This window comes from Eucalyptus grandis, chromosome 7 (genome assembly GCF_016545825.1).
Source record: "Eucalyptus grandis isolate ANBG69807.140 chromosome 7, ASM1654582v1, whole genome shotgun sequence".
NCBI lineage: Eukaryota > Viridiplantae > Streptophyta > Magnoliopsida > Myrtales > Myrtaceae > Eucalyptus > Eucalyptus grandis.
The window spans coordinates 38687993-38701232 of NC_052618.1; the positions used below are offsets into that span (position 1 = coordinate 38687993).

At 40.1% G+C, this 13240-nt stretch overlaps 1 pseudogene; it reads right to left on the reverse strand.

The window, feature by feature from the left end:
• Positions 1–11864: 11864 nt before the first annotated feature.
• Positions 11865–12766, reverse strand: LOC104453477 (annotated as a pseudogene).
• Positions 12767–13240: the final 474 nt, after the last annotated feature.

A 13240-nucleotide genomic window follows, 5' to 3' on the forward strand; every position in this document is an offset into this window, starting at 1 on the left:
ATGATTGTACTAACGATGAGGCAAAATGGTCCTTGCCTTCTTGGGATGTTTTGGATGTTTATGTGGCCGGTTGCAATGGTTGCCGAACAAGTAGAACTATCGCAAGTATAGTCTGCCAAATTCTAATGACCTAAATTTCTGTAAATTAATCTTTTTTTAAAAGAACTTATTGCTGAATATTAAAAGGCATTGACCCAGAAAAGAAAGCTGAAAAGGAAGAAAAAGTGCTTCCAAACAAACACTAATCGGAGGTGATTTTCTCGGTCTCCTCACATGCGGATTCTGGACAAGACAAAACAAAGAAGAAAAAAAAACCCAAGAACCAAGATTTATCTAAATCATGTCACATGGACCTCCTCAGATTAAAGATTAAATAAAAGCCCCTCTTCCTTAAACTAAGAGAGCAAAAGATATACTATTATAATTAAGCTAAGCCTTCTCTCAAAATACTCTCGTAACACTAGAAAACTATATTATATATATAACGATTTGAATTCAAAATTATTCTCGATAATCGAGCAAGACCCAACTTTAGATTGGATCTGGCGATCAACGAGAGAGATCAACGAGTGAGTTCGAGAAGGCGAAAGGAAAAGCCATTTAATGGGGATTCATGAGAGTCATTGCTCTTGATTCATCGGCCAGATATCTTTGGTTTTCATTCAATTTGAACATGAATATATAAATGCCCATTTATTTGGTTTTTGGGTAGGTAGGGGGCTTTATCTTGGTGGCAGAGAATTTATGGTGGAGCTAATATATATATATATATATATATATTATCTTGGCAACAGATATATAATTTAATAATTTAGAGTATATTTATTTTGTGAATAATATTTTCCTAAAAATGATAATTTATATTGCCACTTTTATTGTCTATGAAAATAGTTAGACATATATTATTATCGATAGCGAAAACATTCTTCATTAAATAATACTTTAGGCGATATATGCGATTATTTCTTAAATTTATTTGTTAAATCATGATATTTTGCGAAAGTTCATCCTTAAGATGTTACGTTGAGTCAATGAAATCATTGAATTCTAGGGGAGTCAGCCGAAGTAAGTGCTGCATTTGTTGACTTTTTCTTGAATCGATTGGGGAGGCCCTTCCAGCGCATCGTGGGGTGGATCCATGTTTTCTTGGTCTTGGTCAACGGTTCATCCACGAATTGACTCGTCGATAAATATCTTCTTATTCTTAATATTTTTTTTGAAAGCTTATTATTATTTTCATTTGACCTAATCCAAAAGTTTAAGACGAATTAGTTCCAACGTAAAATTTCATGCTTTCCAAGAGTGAAGATTTTCTTTGCTTCACTTGTCCTATGCGGCTTTCCTTTTGTATAACTGTATGGAATTGGTTTGATGGGTGAAGAGTGAATTTGCATTCACATTGACAAGGTTTCGAGCACAACTTTCTAACCTTTCTATTTTATCTTAATCCCCCTTGGCTCCAAATCTAAAAGATTCCATCTATAGGATGATCATTTGGATTTTATCTAATCTTTGAAGTTAACGAGATATTTCGCAATTTTGAGTTTATCTAGTTTGGTGGGCCTGAATGAGAATTGGGGCCCTGTGCACAGCCCCTTGTTGTGAGTGTTAGGTTGTTACTAGTATGCTCCTTGTCCATATTCCAATTATCTTCATCCCATATGGTTGTCCAAAAAATAAAAAAATAAAAATTGTAGACATCCTTAGAAAAGTTTCAAATAACAAACCACCTCTTAAGGATTATCTTCATTGGTGACATGCGGGACTCTATATAAAAAGTAAAATAATTTTTTTTATTGCAAAGAGGGATTTTCCTTTTACTAGATAATCCAAATATCACGACTCACTAATTAATTCCTAAGTCAAATATTAATTTTATTTTTAATTTTCCTATTAAAACCTGAAATTTAATCAAGTAAAAGTCGCCATATGTGCCTTCTTTCGTTTGATCGATGGGGTTTGAGAATATTTTGGCCGTTGATAAGATGAGAGAGAGAGAGAGAGTAATTCAAAATGATGTCGCTTGATTCTTTCTTCTTTTTTTTTTTTTGGTTGAAAACTTCAAGAAATCATGCCAATTTCATGGGGATATATAGTATTTTTTCCAAATGAAAATAACCCTTTTCAAAATTAAGATACAACTCCTTCTTTTCAATTGTATTTTGGCCATCAAACGAAGCCACGAGGGCAAAGAGAGTATAAATAGTCATGATAGCCGTTTGGTCGCATGAATACCATGATGGACCCATCACTTTCCACATCGCCATCATCATCGATTTATCATGGTGTCTCTCACAGGCCACTTTCGTCATGAAAAGGGACAAAAGAGTCCCAGCCATGATTTGGGTGATGGTCCAAAAATATATATAAATCCACGTCCGACAGTTAATGCATCCACTTGGCGCTGACGTGTCTGAATTCGATTGCATGCCCAAAGACAAGGGTTGAAAGTGATCGAGCCAGCTGGTTTGGGGGTGGTGAGCTGTCTGTCCCCCCTGCTCTTCATTTGTCACCAAGCGGTAGTTTCATGGATTCAAATGAGGATGATTTTTCTTTTTTCTGTATTTTTGGGTGGCCATAATTACTAGTGAAATATTGTTTCGTGGATCGAGTCCATTAGAGCTGTTGATTATGTAATCTTCATGTATACATCTCGTTGATCAATGACTTTGATAACTTTGGATCCATGGATGAGAGGATCCACAGAGAAGCTTCTTCAAAGTTATCAAGGAAATAATAATATGCAACATTATAATCATATGGAATGATGCCTTTATTATGTTGTCCTATGTATGTTAGGGCTAATTGGTTTTAGAGTGGATATGTTCAAGATTTGGAACTGGAAACCTAGTCTATCGGGGTTAGTTCCAATTTTTTGGAACTAGAATCAACTCTGTTAACTCTAGAATTGGCTTGGAATTGAACTGTTCAATTCCATAGTGAACTTTGAGAACCGATTAAAGATTTTTTTTTTTTTTTTTTGGTTTCATTTTATCGTATATATACATTATACATGTGTCAACTATGAATACAATTTATTAATTGATTATATTTGACATATTATTGTCAAGCAAAAAGAATTATATTCATAGTTGACACATGTATAATGTAGATATGATAAAATGAAACAAAAAATAAGAAAAAAAGAGTAAAATGAATTATTTAGAGTTGGAGACAAACCTGTTTAAAACTAGTTTGATTCCAAATACCTTGGAAGAACTAGCTAGTTAGGAGTATATAATCAGGAACTAAATCAGTTAAGGTCGGTTCTAGTTTTTGGAATTGGGAATTGGACCGGTCTCTTTGTGGACCACGTGATTCTACTTGGTTTGAACCATTTCCAAATTATACCAATTCGATTGCTCACCCCCAATGTATTTATAGGAGAAACTTTTTAGTACAGATTAATTTGGCATGATTAGATTGATACGAAGAGTTGAAAATTGTAAAATATTAACAAAGCTTTGCCATTTGTTTCTCATGTGGGTACTATTCACGCGGGTGCTCTCTACAGGGCGATTTTGGCACTGTTCACCATATGGTGTTTTGTTCGTTCCCAAAGTTCCAACCATCCGTTTGGGGTGGAATTTGGAGGATAGGTTCCTCTGACCTTCCTCTTTATCTTCACCGAACGGTTTCCCTTGGTTTGGTCTACAAGTTGAGATCTCCCTTGCCCTTGGCATGCTCGCGATCCGATATGCTAGATTGGTGTTTGCTTGGTGAGGTGGTTCCAGCCGGTCGTTTTGGGCAATGCTCTGGAGGACAAGGTCGCCTGGCCTACCTCCTCTGCCCCCACCAAGCCTCTTCTTCTAATTCCACTTCCAAGCTTAGATCTCGCCTACTCTTGTAGTCCGCGAACTGTTCCTACGAATCTACTACTGCTCGGCCCGTGTGTTTTGGTTGTTTGCTAGGGCCAAGACTGAGAGGATAGGCGAGCTTGGACTCCCTCTTAGCCCTCTCGAAGTTGTTTCCTTTGTTTTGGTCTTCCCCTTCGCTAGCCTTCCTCGACGCATTTGACCTGGTGCCTTCCGGCCCGATCCAATTGCTACTACATCTATTGTTGTTTGCTAGGTAGTCTCTGAGCATTCGTGACCTGCCTACTCACCTGCATTGTCTCGCTGAAGCTTACCCAGGTAAGTCTCATTCCCTCCAATGGTTCCCCTTTGGTAGATTGTGGGCTGCAGATAAAGTGTTTGTGTTATGGCCTCTTCCACTCTTGGCGTGGGTAGCCTTTCTTGCAAGGCCCAACAAGCTAATAGCACCTCAATGGGGCAAACCCCATCCTCCCGTGTCCACGTTAGCAAGTCCTCTATGCCTCCAGGTTAGACCGATTCCTTCAAGTTGGGCCTTGGAGGTCCAAGTAACATTCAGCAAATGCCACGCAAGGCCTCCGTCTGAGTCATTCTCATGGTTGGAGCCGTGCTTGGTTTCCTCCAAGCGACCGCAAGTCCTTACATAGCAACTAAGAGGCCCGAAGCCTACCCTTGATTGCTCTTGGGCAAACGTTGCGCGGCTTGCTGCAAAAGGATATGACTTATCCTATGCCTCTCTTCCTTTTTGGATAACAAGCCGGTTGTCCACCTCTCGGAGGAAGTGTTGGAGGAAATCAATCTCAAGTGGCATGAGTGCCTCATTGGGTATTATGTTGGGAAGAAGTTGCCTTTCAAACTCATGGAACAAGCATTGATGCAAACGTAGGGCTCAAAGCATGTGGAGGTGATGGCGGATAATCAAGGTTTCTTTTTCTTCCATATCCTAGACCCGGCTTTCCGGCAAAAGATCCTCGAAGATGGGCCCCTCACGGTGGCTAGGGTGCCCCTCATCTTACAGCAATGGCAGCCACTCTTGGAATTAAAGAGGGATAAGCAAATCTCCGTTCTAGTTTGGATTAGGTTGTTGAACATTCCTTTTGATCTGTGGTTAGGCCTAGCGATTAGTGGCATTGCGGGTGCAGTTGTAAAACCCCTCTATGTCGATCAACGCATGGAGCAAATGAAGATGCTTTCTTTTTGTTAGGGTGTGTGGTAGAGATTTATGCTAAGCAACCAAGATGCACCTTGGTTGACGTGGTCTTGAACGGGGTTTTGTGCTCGATTGCTATTGAGTACGAATGGAAGTCCGTTGAATGCCCCATTTGTGGCACTTTCGGTCATAGGTGCGAGGATGTCCTGGCCAATGTCAACCCGGGCAATGTCTTGCAGCAAGATCAGCCTAATGCCGACTCTTCCATCCCTACCTAGGTCCCCGATCCGGCTCCGGTCGTGGGTGAAAATCCAAAGGTGTCTCAGTAAGGTTGGAGTCTAGTCTACGGGAAAAAGAAGAAGCATTTGTAGTTGATGGAGGGTCCTTCTTCTCACCTACCTTCCTCCAGCGAAGGTGGTAGTATCCTCAAGCTAAAAGACTCCACCTCTGAAAAAGGTTTGCCTACTCCCTCATCTCGCAAATCTTTGAGGGGTCTTAGGGTGTCGAAGCCGATGCCCCCTCTTTCTAGCCCTATGGAGGAGAGATCTAGCTCTCTGTTGGGGGTCTCTTCCCCTTCTCACACAGAAGACAAAGACCTACCCGATGCCTTGACATTCGGTCAGCTTGGTCCTGGTGAAGGCTCGGAGTTTTTCAGCAGTTTTTCTAGCTTTGATTATGATTTGCTCTCTCTTGGCCCTTCCTGAAGGCTACTCCTTCTACTAGAAGAGTCAAGCCATTCAAAAGAAGTTGCTGGCACTTGATCTAGCCCCGCCTCCTTCTACAACCCCTATTGCCTCGGCAGCTAGTAGACACAGCCTAGTAGGCGGAGGTAGGCCTTCCTCCCCCTTCGGTTCTGCTTTTGTTTTATTATATATCTATGTATATAGGTTTTTGGAACGTGAGAGATCTTGTTGACCTCTTGAGGCAAGTCAAAATTAGGAAACTCGTGTCTTTTCATGGGCTTTGTCTAATTGATTTATTTGAGACCAAAGTGTCGGAGTTTTTGTTTGGTTCCATTTATACTAGGCTTCTGTTGGGATGTAGTTGGGTTGTCAATTATGACTCCTCTCATAGGGGTAGGATTTGGGTTGGCTAGAACCATTCTTTAGTGAGTTTTTGAAGTGATTTCGTCCAATAGTCAAGCAATCCATGGTAGCTTGAAGTTCTTTATGTTTGGTATGTGCTGCTGTATCTCGGTGGTATATGGTGAACATACTTTTATAGCTCGAAGGCCTTTGTGAGCAGACCTTGTACATGAATGCTGTTTTATAGGATTTGGCTTGCTGGTGGTTAGTGATTTCAATGCCATCAGGGAACCTTCTAATCGGTTTGGGGGCTCTGATACCTGGATTCTTTACTTTGATGAATTCAATAAGTGTTTAATTCAGTCAGAGTTAGAGGACTTAAGGTATGTTGGCTTTTGCTATACTTGGTCTACTTCTTCAGGGGTCAACCGGAAGACTAGGAAAATAGATCGTGTGTTTGTGAATGCTAAATGGAGTCATGATTTCTCTTACTTGGAAGCGTCTTTTCTGGCGTTTGGCATTTATGACCATACACCTATGGTGGTTAAAGTGTTGCAACTAATATTTTGAAGAAAAACCTTCAAGTTCTTTAATTTATGGACTGATCACCCGTTTTTCCATGACATTGTTTTACAAGTATGGGAGAGCCCGGAAGGGATTCCTATGTATAGGTTGGTGAGTAAGCTAAAGGCCCTTAAAGGCCATTTGAAGCATCTTAACAAAGAGTATTTTTAATATCTCCGAGAGGGTTGCTGTGGTGAGGAATGCTTTAAGGCTCGCCTAGCTTGGCCTTCAGTAGGACTCAACCAACGAGCTTCTTGTAGAGTTGGAGAAGACTCATCGTAGGACTTTTGTGGAGTTGGGGAATCAGGAAGAGTCCTTCTTCAAATAAAAGTCAGGATCAGGTGGCTCAAGGAAGGTGATCGGAATACCAAATTTTTTTACCATTCTGTCAATAGGAGACAACTGAGGAACATGATTCTTTCTATTATGGATACCTCTGGTAATATTGTTTTAGACCCAAACTTAGTGCAATAGACTTTCTTCTCTCATTTTCAGGAGCTCTTGGCATCGTCTTTGCTGTACTCCAAACCCTCTTTGCGGAATCTCCAAGAGGTCATTTGGTGCCCTTTCAAGGAAAATCAGGTTAGCTTTCTCTCTCGTCCCTTCACTGATGAGGAAATTCACGATACCGTATTCTCCCTTGCTCAGGGGAAGGCTCTTGGGCTGAATGGGTTTGGTGTCAAGTTTTTTAAGCATAACTGGGAGATGGTAGGGCCTCTGGTCACTGAAGCGGTGAAGGATTTCCTTACCACGGGGAGGCTTCTTAGGGAGATCAATAACATCATTCTTGTGTTGATCCCAAAAGTTCCAAATGCGACGTTGGTCAATGATTATAGGGCTATTGCCTGTTGTAATACTATTTATAAATGTATTACCAAGGTTTTAGCTAATCGTGTGGTTGTAGTTCTTTGCGATATCATCAACCCTTCTCAGAATGTTTTTGTCAAATGCCGACGAATCAGAGACTATATTCTTCTTGCACATGAGCTATTTGCGGGATTCCATCTTGATCCATACTTTCCTAAGTGTGCTGTCAAGGTGGATTTTCATAAAGCTTATGATACGGTGGACTGGGACTTTCTTGAGCTGGTTCTTCTTGCATTTGGTTTCCCGAACCACCTAGTTCGACTTATCATAGTATGTGTTCGCACTTTGAAGTTTTCTATTTCCTTAAATGGGGAACTTCATGGGTTTTTCCCTAGTGACCGAGGCCTTCGTTAGGGGGATCCTATGTCTCCTTATCTTTTTCACTTTGGTGATGGAGGTCTTCTCCGAGATCTTTAGTGCTCGTACTAGGCAACCGGGATTTAAGTTTTTCTGGAGATGCAAAAATTTGACTTTATCTCACCTGTTCTTTGCGAACAATGTTTTCCTGTTCTGCGGAACTAATATGGTCTCGGTCTCTCTCTTGAATGAAGGTTTGGATACATTCTCCGCTTGGAGTGGTTTGAAGCCAAACTCCAATAAAAGTGAGATCTTTCTTGCTGGAGGGTTAGCTCAGTTGTGGGCTAAGATTCTCCTTGTCCTTGGCTTCCTTGAAGAGAAACTGCCGGTCTGTTATTTGGGAGTTCGTATTATTTCCTCATGGCTCGGCAAGGCTGACTGTGTTTCCTTAATTGATCGTATTACAACCAGGGTCTAATCATGGACCAAACACTTTCTCTCCTTTGCTGGCTGTTTTCAGCTAATAAGGTCAGTTCTTCATGCAATCCAAGCTTATTGGATGAGTGTATTTACTATCCATGTTGTAGTGTTGGACCATATTGAGCATATTTTGAGACAGTTTCTCTGGAAGGGCTCGGGCCTAGGTAGGGGTGGGGCCAAAGTTTTCTGGCAAGATGTTTGCCTTCCGAAGGAGGAAGGAGGTCACGACATTCATAGGTTGAGGGATTATAACAAGGCAACAATGTTAAAGCACATCTAGATTCTATTTATGGATAAGGAGTCCTTGTGGTGCAAGTGGATCCATTCCACTATCCTGAAAAGGAAGAGTTTCTGGGGTGGTTAGGAAGCCTACCTTCCGCTCTTAGGCTTGGAAGAGAATCCTCCATCTCATGACCGAGTTTCGACTATCCTTCCTTTGGAGATTAAGGGATAGCCTTTCCGTTTCCTTTTGGTTTGACCACTGGCATTCGAGAGGCCCTCTTAATCTGTTATTCTCGGACTCTTTATTTTATAGCTCTGGCTTACCTAAGCACGCTATGGTGGCTGATCTTTTTTCACCGTCTGGATAGTCCATGAGGATAGTGTTAAAGTCTTGGAAGCAGCCTATTCCTATTCTCTCTTAGGTTCCAGATCGTTTTACTTGACTAGAAAGCTCTTCAGGTTTATTCTCGGTTGCCTCAGCGTGGCATTCCATCAAAAGGAAGAAGGCTCGGGTTGATTGGGCCTCCTTCATCTGGAGCAATGTCATGACTCCGAGATATTAGTTTAATCTCTGGCTTATTACCAAAAACCGTCTTCCCACCTAGGCCTTGCTCTTATCATACGGTAGGATTGGGGAGGCGCTCAGTGCTTTGCAAACTAACATCGGATTCTGTCAATCATCTATTTTTGATTGTTGCATCACAGCCATACTTGCCTTCTTTTGGGCTGCTAGATGCAACCTCCCTTGATGCAACAGGGCTTGGTCAGAGAATTTTCACTGGGCTAAGAAGTTTCTTTCTATAAGGATTTCTATCGTTCCATTGCTTGCTTCTCTTTTGGTGCTCTTTGCCACCTTATTTGGAAGTACAGGAACAAGATTCTCTTTAGAGACCATACTGTGGCGATTCCGGCCGTGAAAAACCATTTCATTAAAGTTGTTAAGGACAAGGCCTTAACGTTCAGAAATGTGGAGGATAACTTGAGGAACATAAGACTTCAACGTAGAATGGGGATTGATCCTTGCATTTTCTCTTCTATTCTCGTTGTTCCTTAGTGTTCCTGCTTGTGGGCACGATTTGCTGCTGAATGGCTCGACGCTATTGAGTTTATGCTGCTGGGGTTGTGGCATGAGTGGTCGACTTGCTTCTAAGTAGTTTGCTACCTCGGTTCGCTTTGCTTCAGCCGCGGAAAACTTCGCTGGTTGCTGTTCGTAGAGGGTAGTTGCACTTTCTTGGGGGTCTTTGGGTGTGGGTTGCTATTGTTTGGCTGGATGGTGGCCTTCTTTTATTAGTTGGTCCTTGTTATGGTTGTGGCCTTAGTTGTTTTGGCTTAGCCGTGTTGTTGTGCCTTTGTTGGCTTTTCTATTTTTCTTTCTTTTGGCACCCTTCCACTTATTATGCCTCTGTTTCATTTTAAGTGTAAGTTTTGGTGGCGTTTGCTTGTATATTTTGGTTAAAGCTCAATACAATTACTTTTCACCAAAAAAAAAAATTGTAAAATGTTAGTTACGCAATAGAAATAAAGAATGACTTGAACGAAAAGGGTTATGCTTGACTTGATTTTTTGAATGATGCACTTGTAAACGATGATTAGTACCTTAATACTATTTGGGAAACAACATTACCCAAAAGAGCAAGCAATAGAATATTAATCCAAAAGCAAGTTAACACTTTTTCCCTTTTTTTTTTCTTGGGCATTCATTAAGAAGAAGGAGATGATGATGATGACGGGAAAGAGACGAGGACTGATGGGAACAAGAAGAATTTTTTTCCCTTTATTTTTTTCTGTTTTCCCTGAAAATTTTAAGTAAGGAAGATGACGACAGGAAAGAGATCTGGATTAATGGGAAGAAGAAGAAGATTAAGAGGTTTTATCATTTATCATTTTTCATTCTTAAGCATTATTTTGATGTGGCGTCACGTGTCTTAATAAACTAATTAAAAAAAGTCATGTCAATATTTTTCATTTGTCAAATTGATAAAGTCAATGAACGAACTTGGTTGCATTAATTTGATAAATTTTAGAATTTGATTATGTATATATTTTTAAAGTTTTATGATTCAATTAAACTTTTGTGTAAACCTTTCTTTTTGTAAATTAGGACCACCAAAGTTTATAATGTCTAACAATTATCACATATAGAAAATCACTTTCTAAAAAATCATACATTCCTTTGTAAATTGATTAGCATCTTTTACAATCTACTTGCTACTTCAAATTTTTCTAATAATAAATTTTATTTAATGTGACCAGTGAATTTGCATTCTGCAACTTATCATCAAAAGGACAAAAATAGCAATTTTTCTGTCGTTGTAAATTTCAGAATTGTTTTGCTGTAATTCTCGGAGAAAGCTTTACATTTCTTTGGAGAGCTAATTTTGGATCAATTTGGATTTTCTTATTCAATGCAATTTAGTAACATATTCATGATAAATCAACGCGAGAAATGGAAATGGAGATAAATTTAAACGATGTAAGAATTTTCAAAATATGGCATAACTCGATTATTATGTAATTTCAAGCAATGCCTTTCAACGCTAGAGTTCATTAAAATATTGCAAAAGAAGAAAATTTATGGCGACAAAATTTGCTTGATTTATCTGTTGGACGAAGAAGAAAAGCCGGGTGATGGGCTATGATTAGGCTATGGGCTATGATTAGGCTATGGATCTCATCCAAATAAGCTCTTTTACCTCTCTGTCAACATTATTACTAATTATAACGTGATTAATTAAATTTAATTAAATCAATAATTGATATAATTTCGTTCGGTCTAAAGTACAATTGCAGACCATAATTTTCCTTTAGAAAATTTGACAGCAGATAGTACGAAAAAGACTCAGACAAATCCGTCGTCTTTGTTATCATTTACCCCTCATTGTTGACATTATTTTCAGTAGTGCATGAGGTGCATCTATCAATTTAATGGCCATTCAAGAACTTGATTTCCTTTACTTGTTGCACTTGGCGCTTCGAGCATGGTCATGCGTACCTCAATGATAGGGTGAGATAATACTCAAGGGGACTTCTATTGCAATATTACAAAGAAGGGATAAGGATATATTAAACTACTTTTTCTTTGATTGATCTGATTCTGCCCATGTTTTTATTTTTTAAATTTTATTTTTTACGATCTTTAGTTTGATTGCTAAATCCAGACATAGTTGATGACATGGCGCATGTCACGTAGATTGCTATGTCATTTATTAAGTTTTTAGTAAAATCTTAATTAACATTAGTCATAGATTTTTGTTAATTGGTCACAGTTACATCACAATCCACGCAAATGGGGACAACAGATAATCACGCTTGCCAATATCCAACACAAACTTCATTACGACCATGGGAAATACATTGTTCTTTGGGGGAAACTGTGACCGCAGAATTTGTTGGATGTAAAAGAAGAAATCAAAGATGGAAATGAGAACGATCTTTTTATTACTTCAGGCATTCATGATCAGTTACATAAAGAGCAATTCGTTTATTGGGAAGCAATTGTCAATCTAAGCAATCATTTATGGAGAATATAGAGGCAATCCGATGTCTTGGAGGTCGATGTATCTGTTTAATTGTTGTCATACCAAAACTGTGCTTGGAGGTAGTCAACAACCTTCTTGTCCACTTGGAAGGCCTTGGTCAGAACATCAGCTGAAATGGGTGGTTTCGATCCAAACACCGCATTGGCGATGGTAATGACTCCTGGGTTCTGGCTGCTCAGAGCAGCAAAGGCTAGTGCGGGGGTCTTTCCGATGTTCAGCTGGAAGTGGATGAGACCGATTGGGAACACAAACACATCTCCTTTGTACAAGACTTTGGTGAAGAAGGTGTTGTTCATTTGGTTGGATGTGACGAAGCCAACAAGCAGTGTGCCCTCAGCCACGACCAGAATCTCAGACCCTCGAGGGTGAGTGTGGGGAGGATTTAGGCCACCCGGAGCGAAGTCGATACGAGCCATGGAAATGCCGAGAGTGTTGAGTCCTGGAAATTGGTCCACAAAAGCGGGCGTGACTTTGGAACCGAGTGGGTTTTTAGTATTCCCTGGATATCTGAACCCCTTAAAAAGGAAATCATCTGCTGTGACTTGTTTTGCATCCTTAAAAACTTTCCATTCACAAATACTGCATAAGAAACAGAATTCATGTCAGTAGGCATATCCAAGCAGAAACTCTATTTGCAGCTATTCCTTTAGGATCAATAGAACAGAAAAATACGAGTGACGCTATGGCAGAGCTCCAACCTTTGGGGTCATTGATGGCCACACAGAAGTCCTGAAGAGGACTCGGATCGTACGCAAGAGCAGTGGCGGTTGCCAGGGCCAAGATGAGAAGGCTAATTGGAAGAGACTTCATTGTGGTTGTGCACTGGAGAGTTGGGGATTCGATATATTCTCTTCTTTTGTTTTGCTTGAGATAGGAGTGAGATGTCTTCCGAGGAGACAGTGTCCCTTTTTATAGATGATGGTGGTGTTTACCCAGTACCAATTTTTCTCTGATGAGCAACACTTCCCAGATCAATACCAAGTCTCTTATTTTAAGAGATGAATCATTCCACAACTGTCCCATAGAATGCCCCTCACTTTGACCTATCCTCTTTGCCAAGATAGGGAAAAGCAAGTTATCTATGATATGGAAGTGGACTTCTTCAATCATATTTAAATCTTCGATTTCCTTCTTTGCCGTTTCAGTGTCCTTGGCGGATCCAAATTTTAGTTAAACTGAGCGTGGGCCAATTCTGCTCCAAGTGCAACGAATGATCATTCGATCTGTCAACTAAAAATGGTGCAGGAACCAGCGTTTTTATAGGCATCTCCATCCTCCACCATG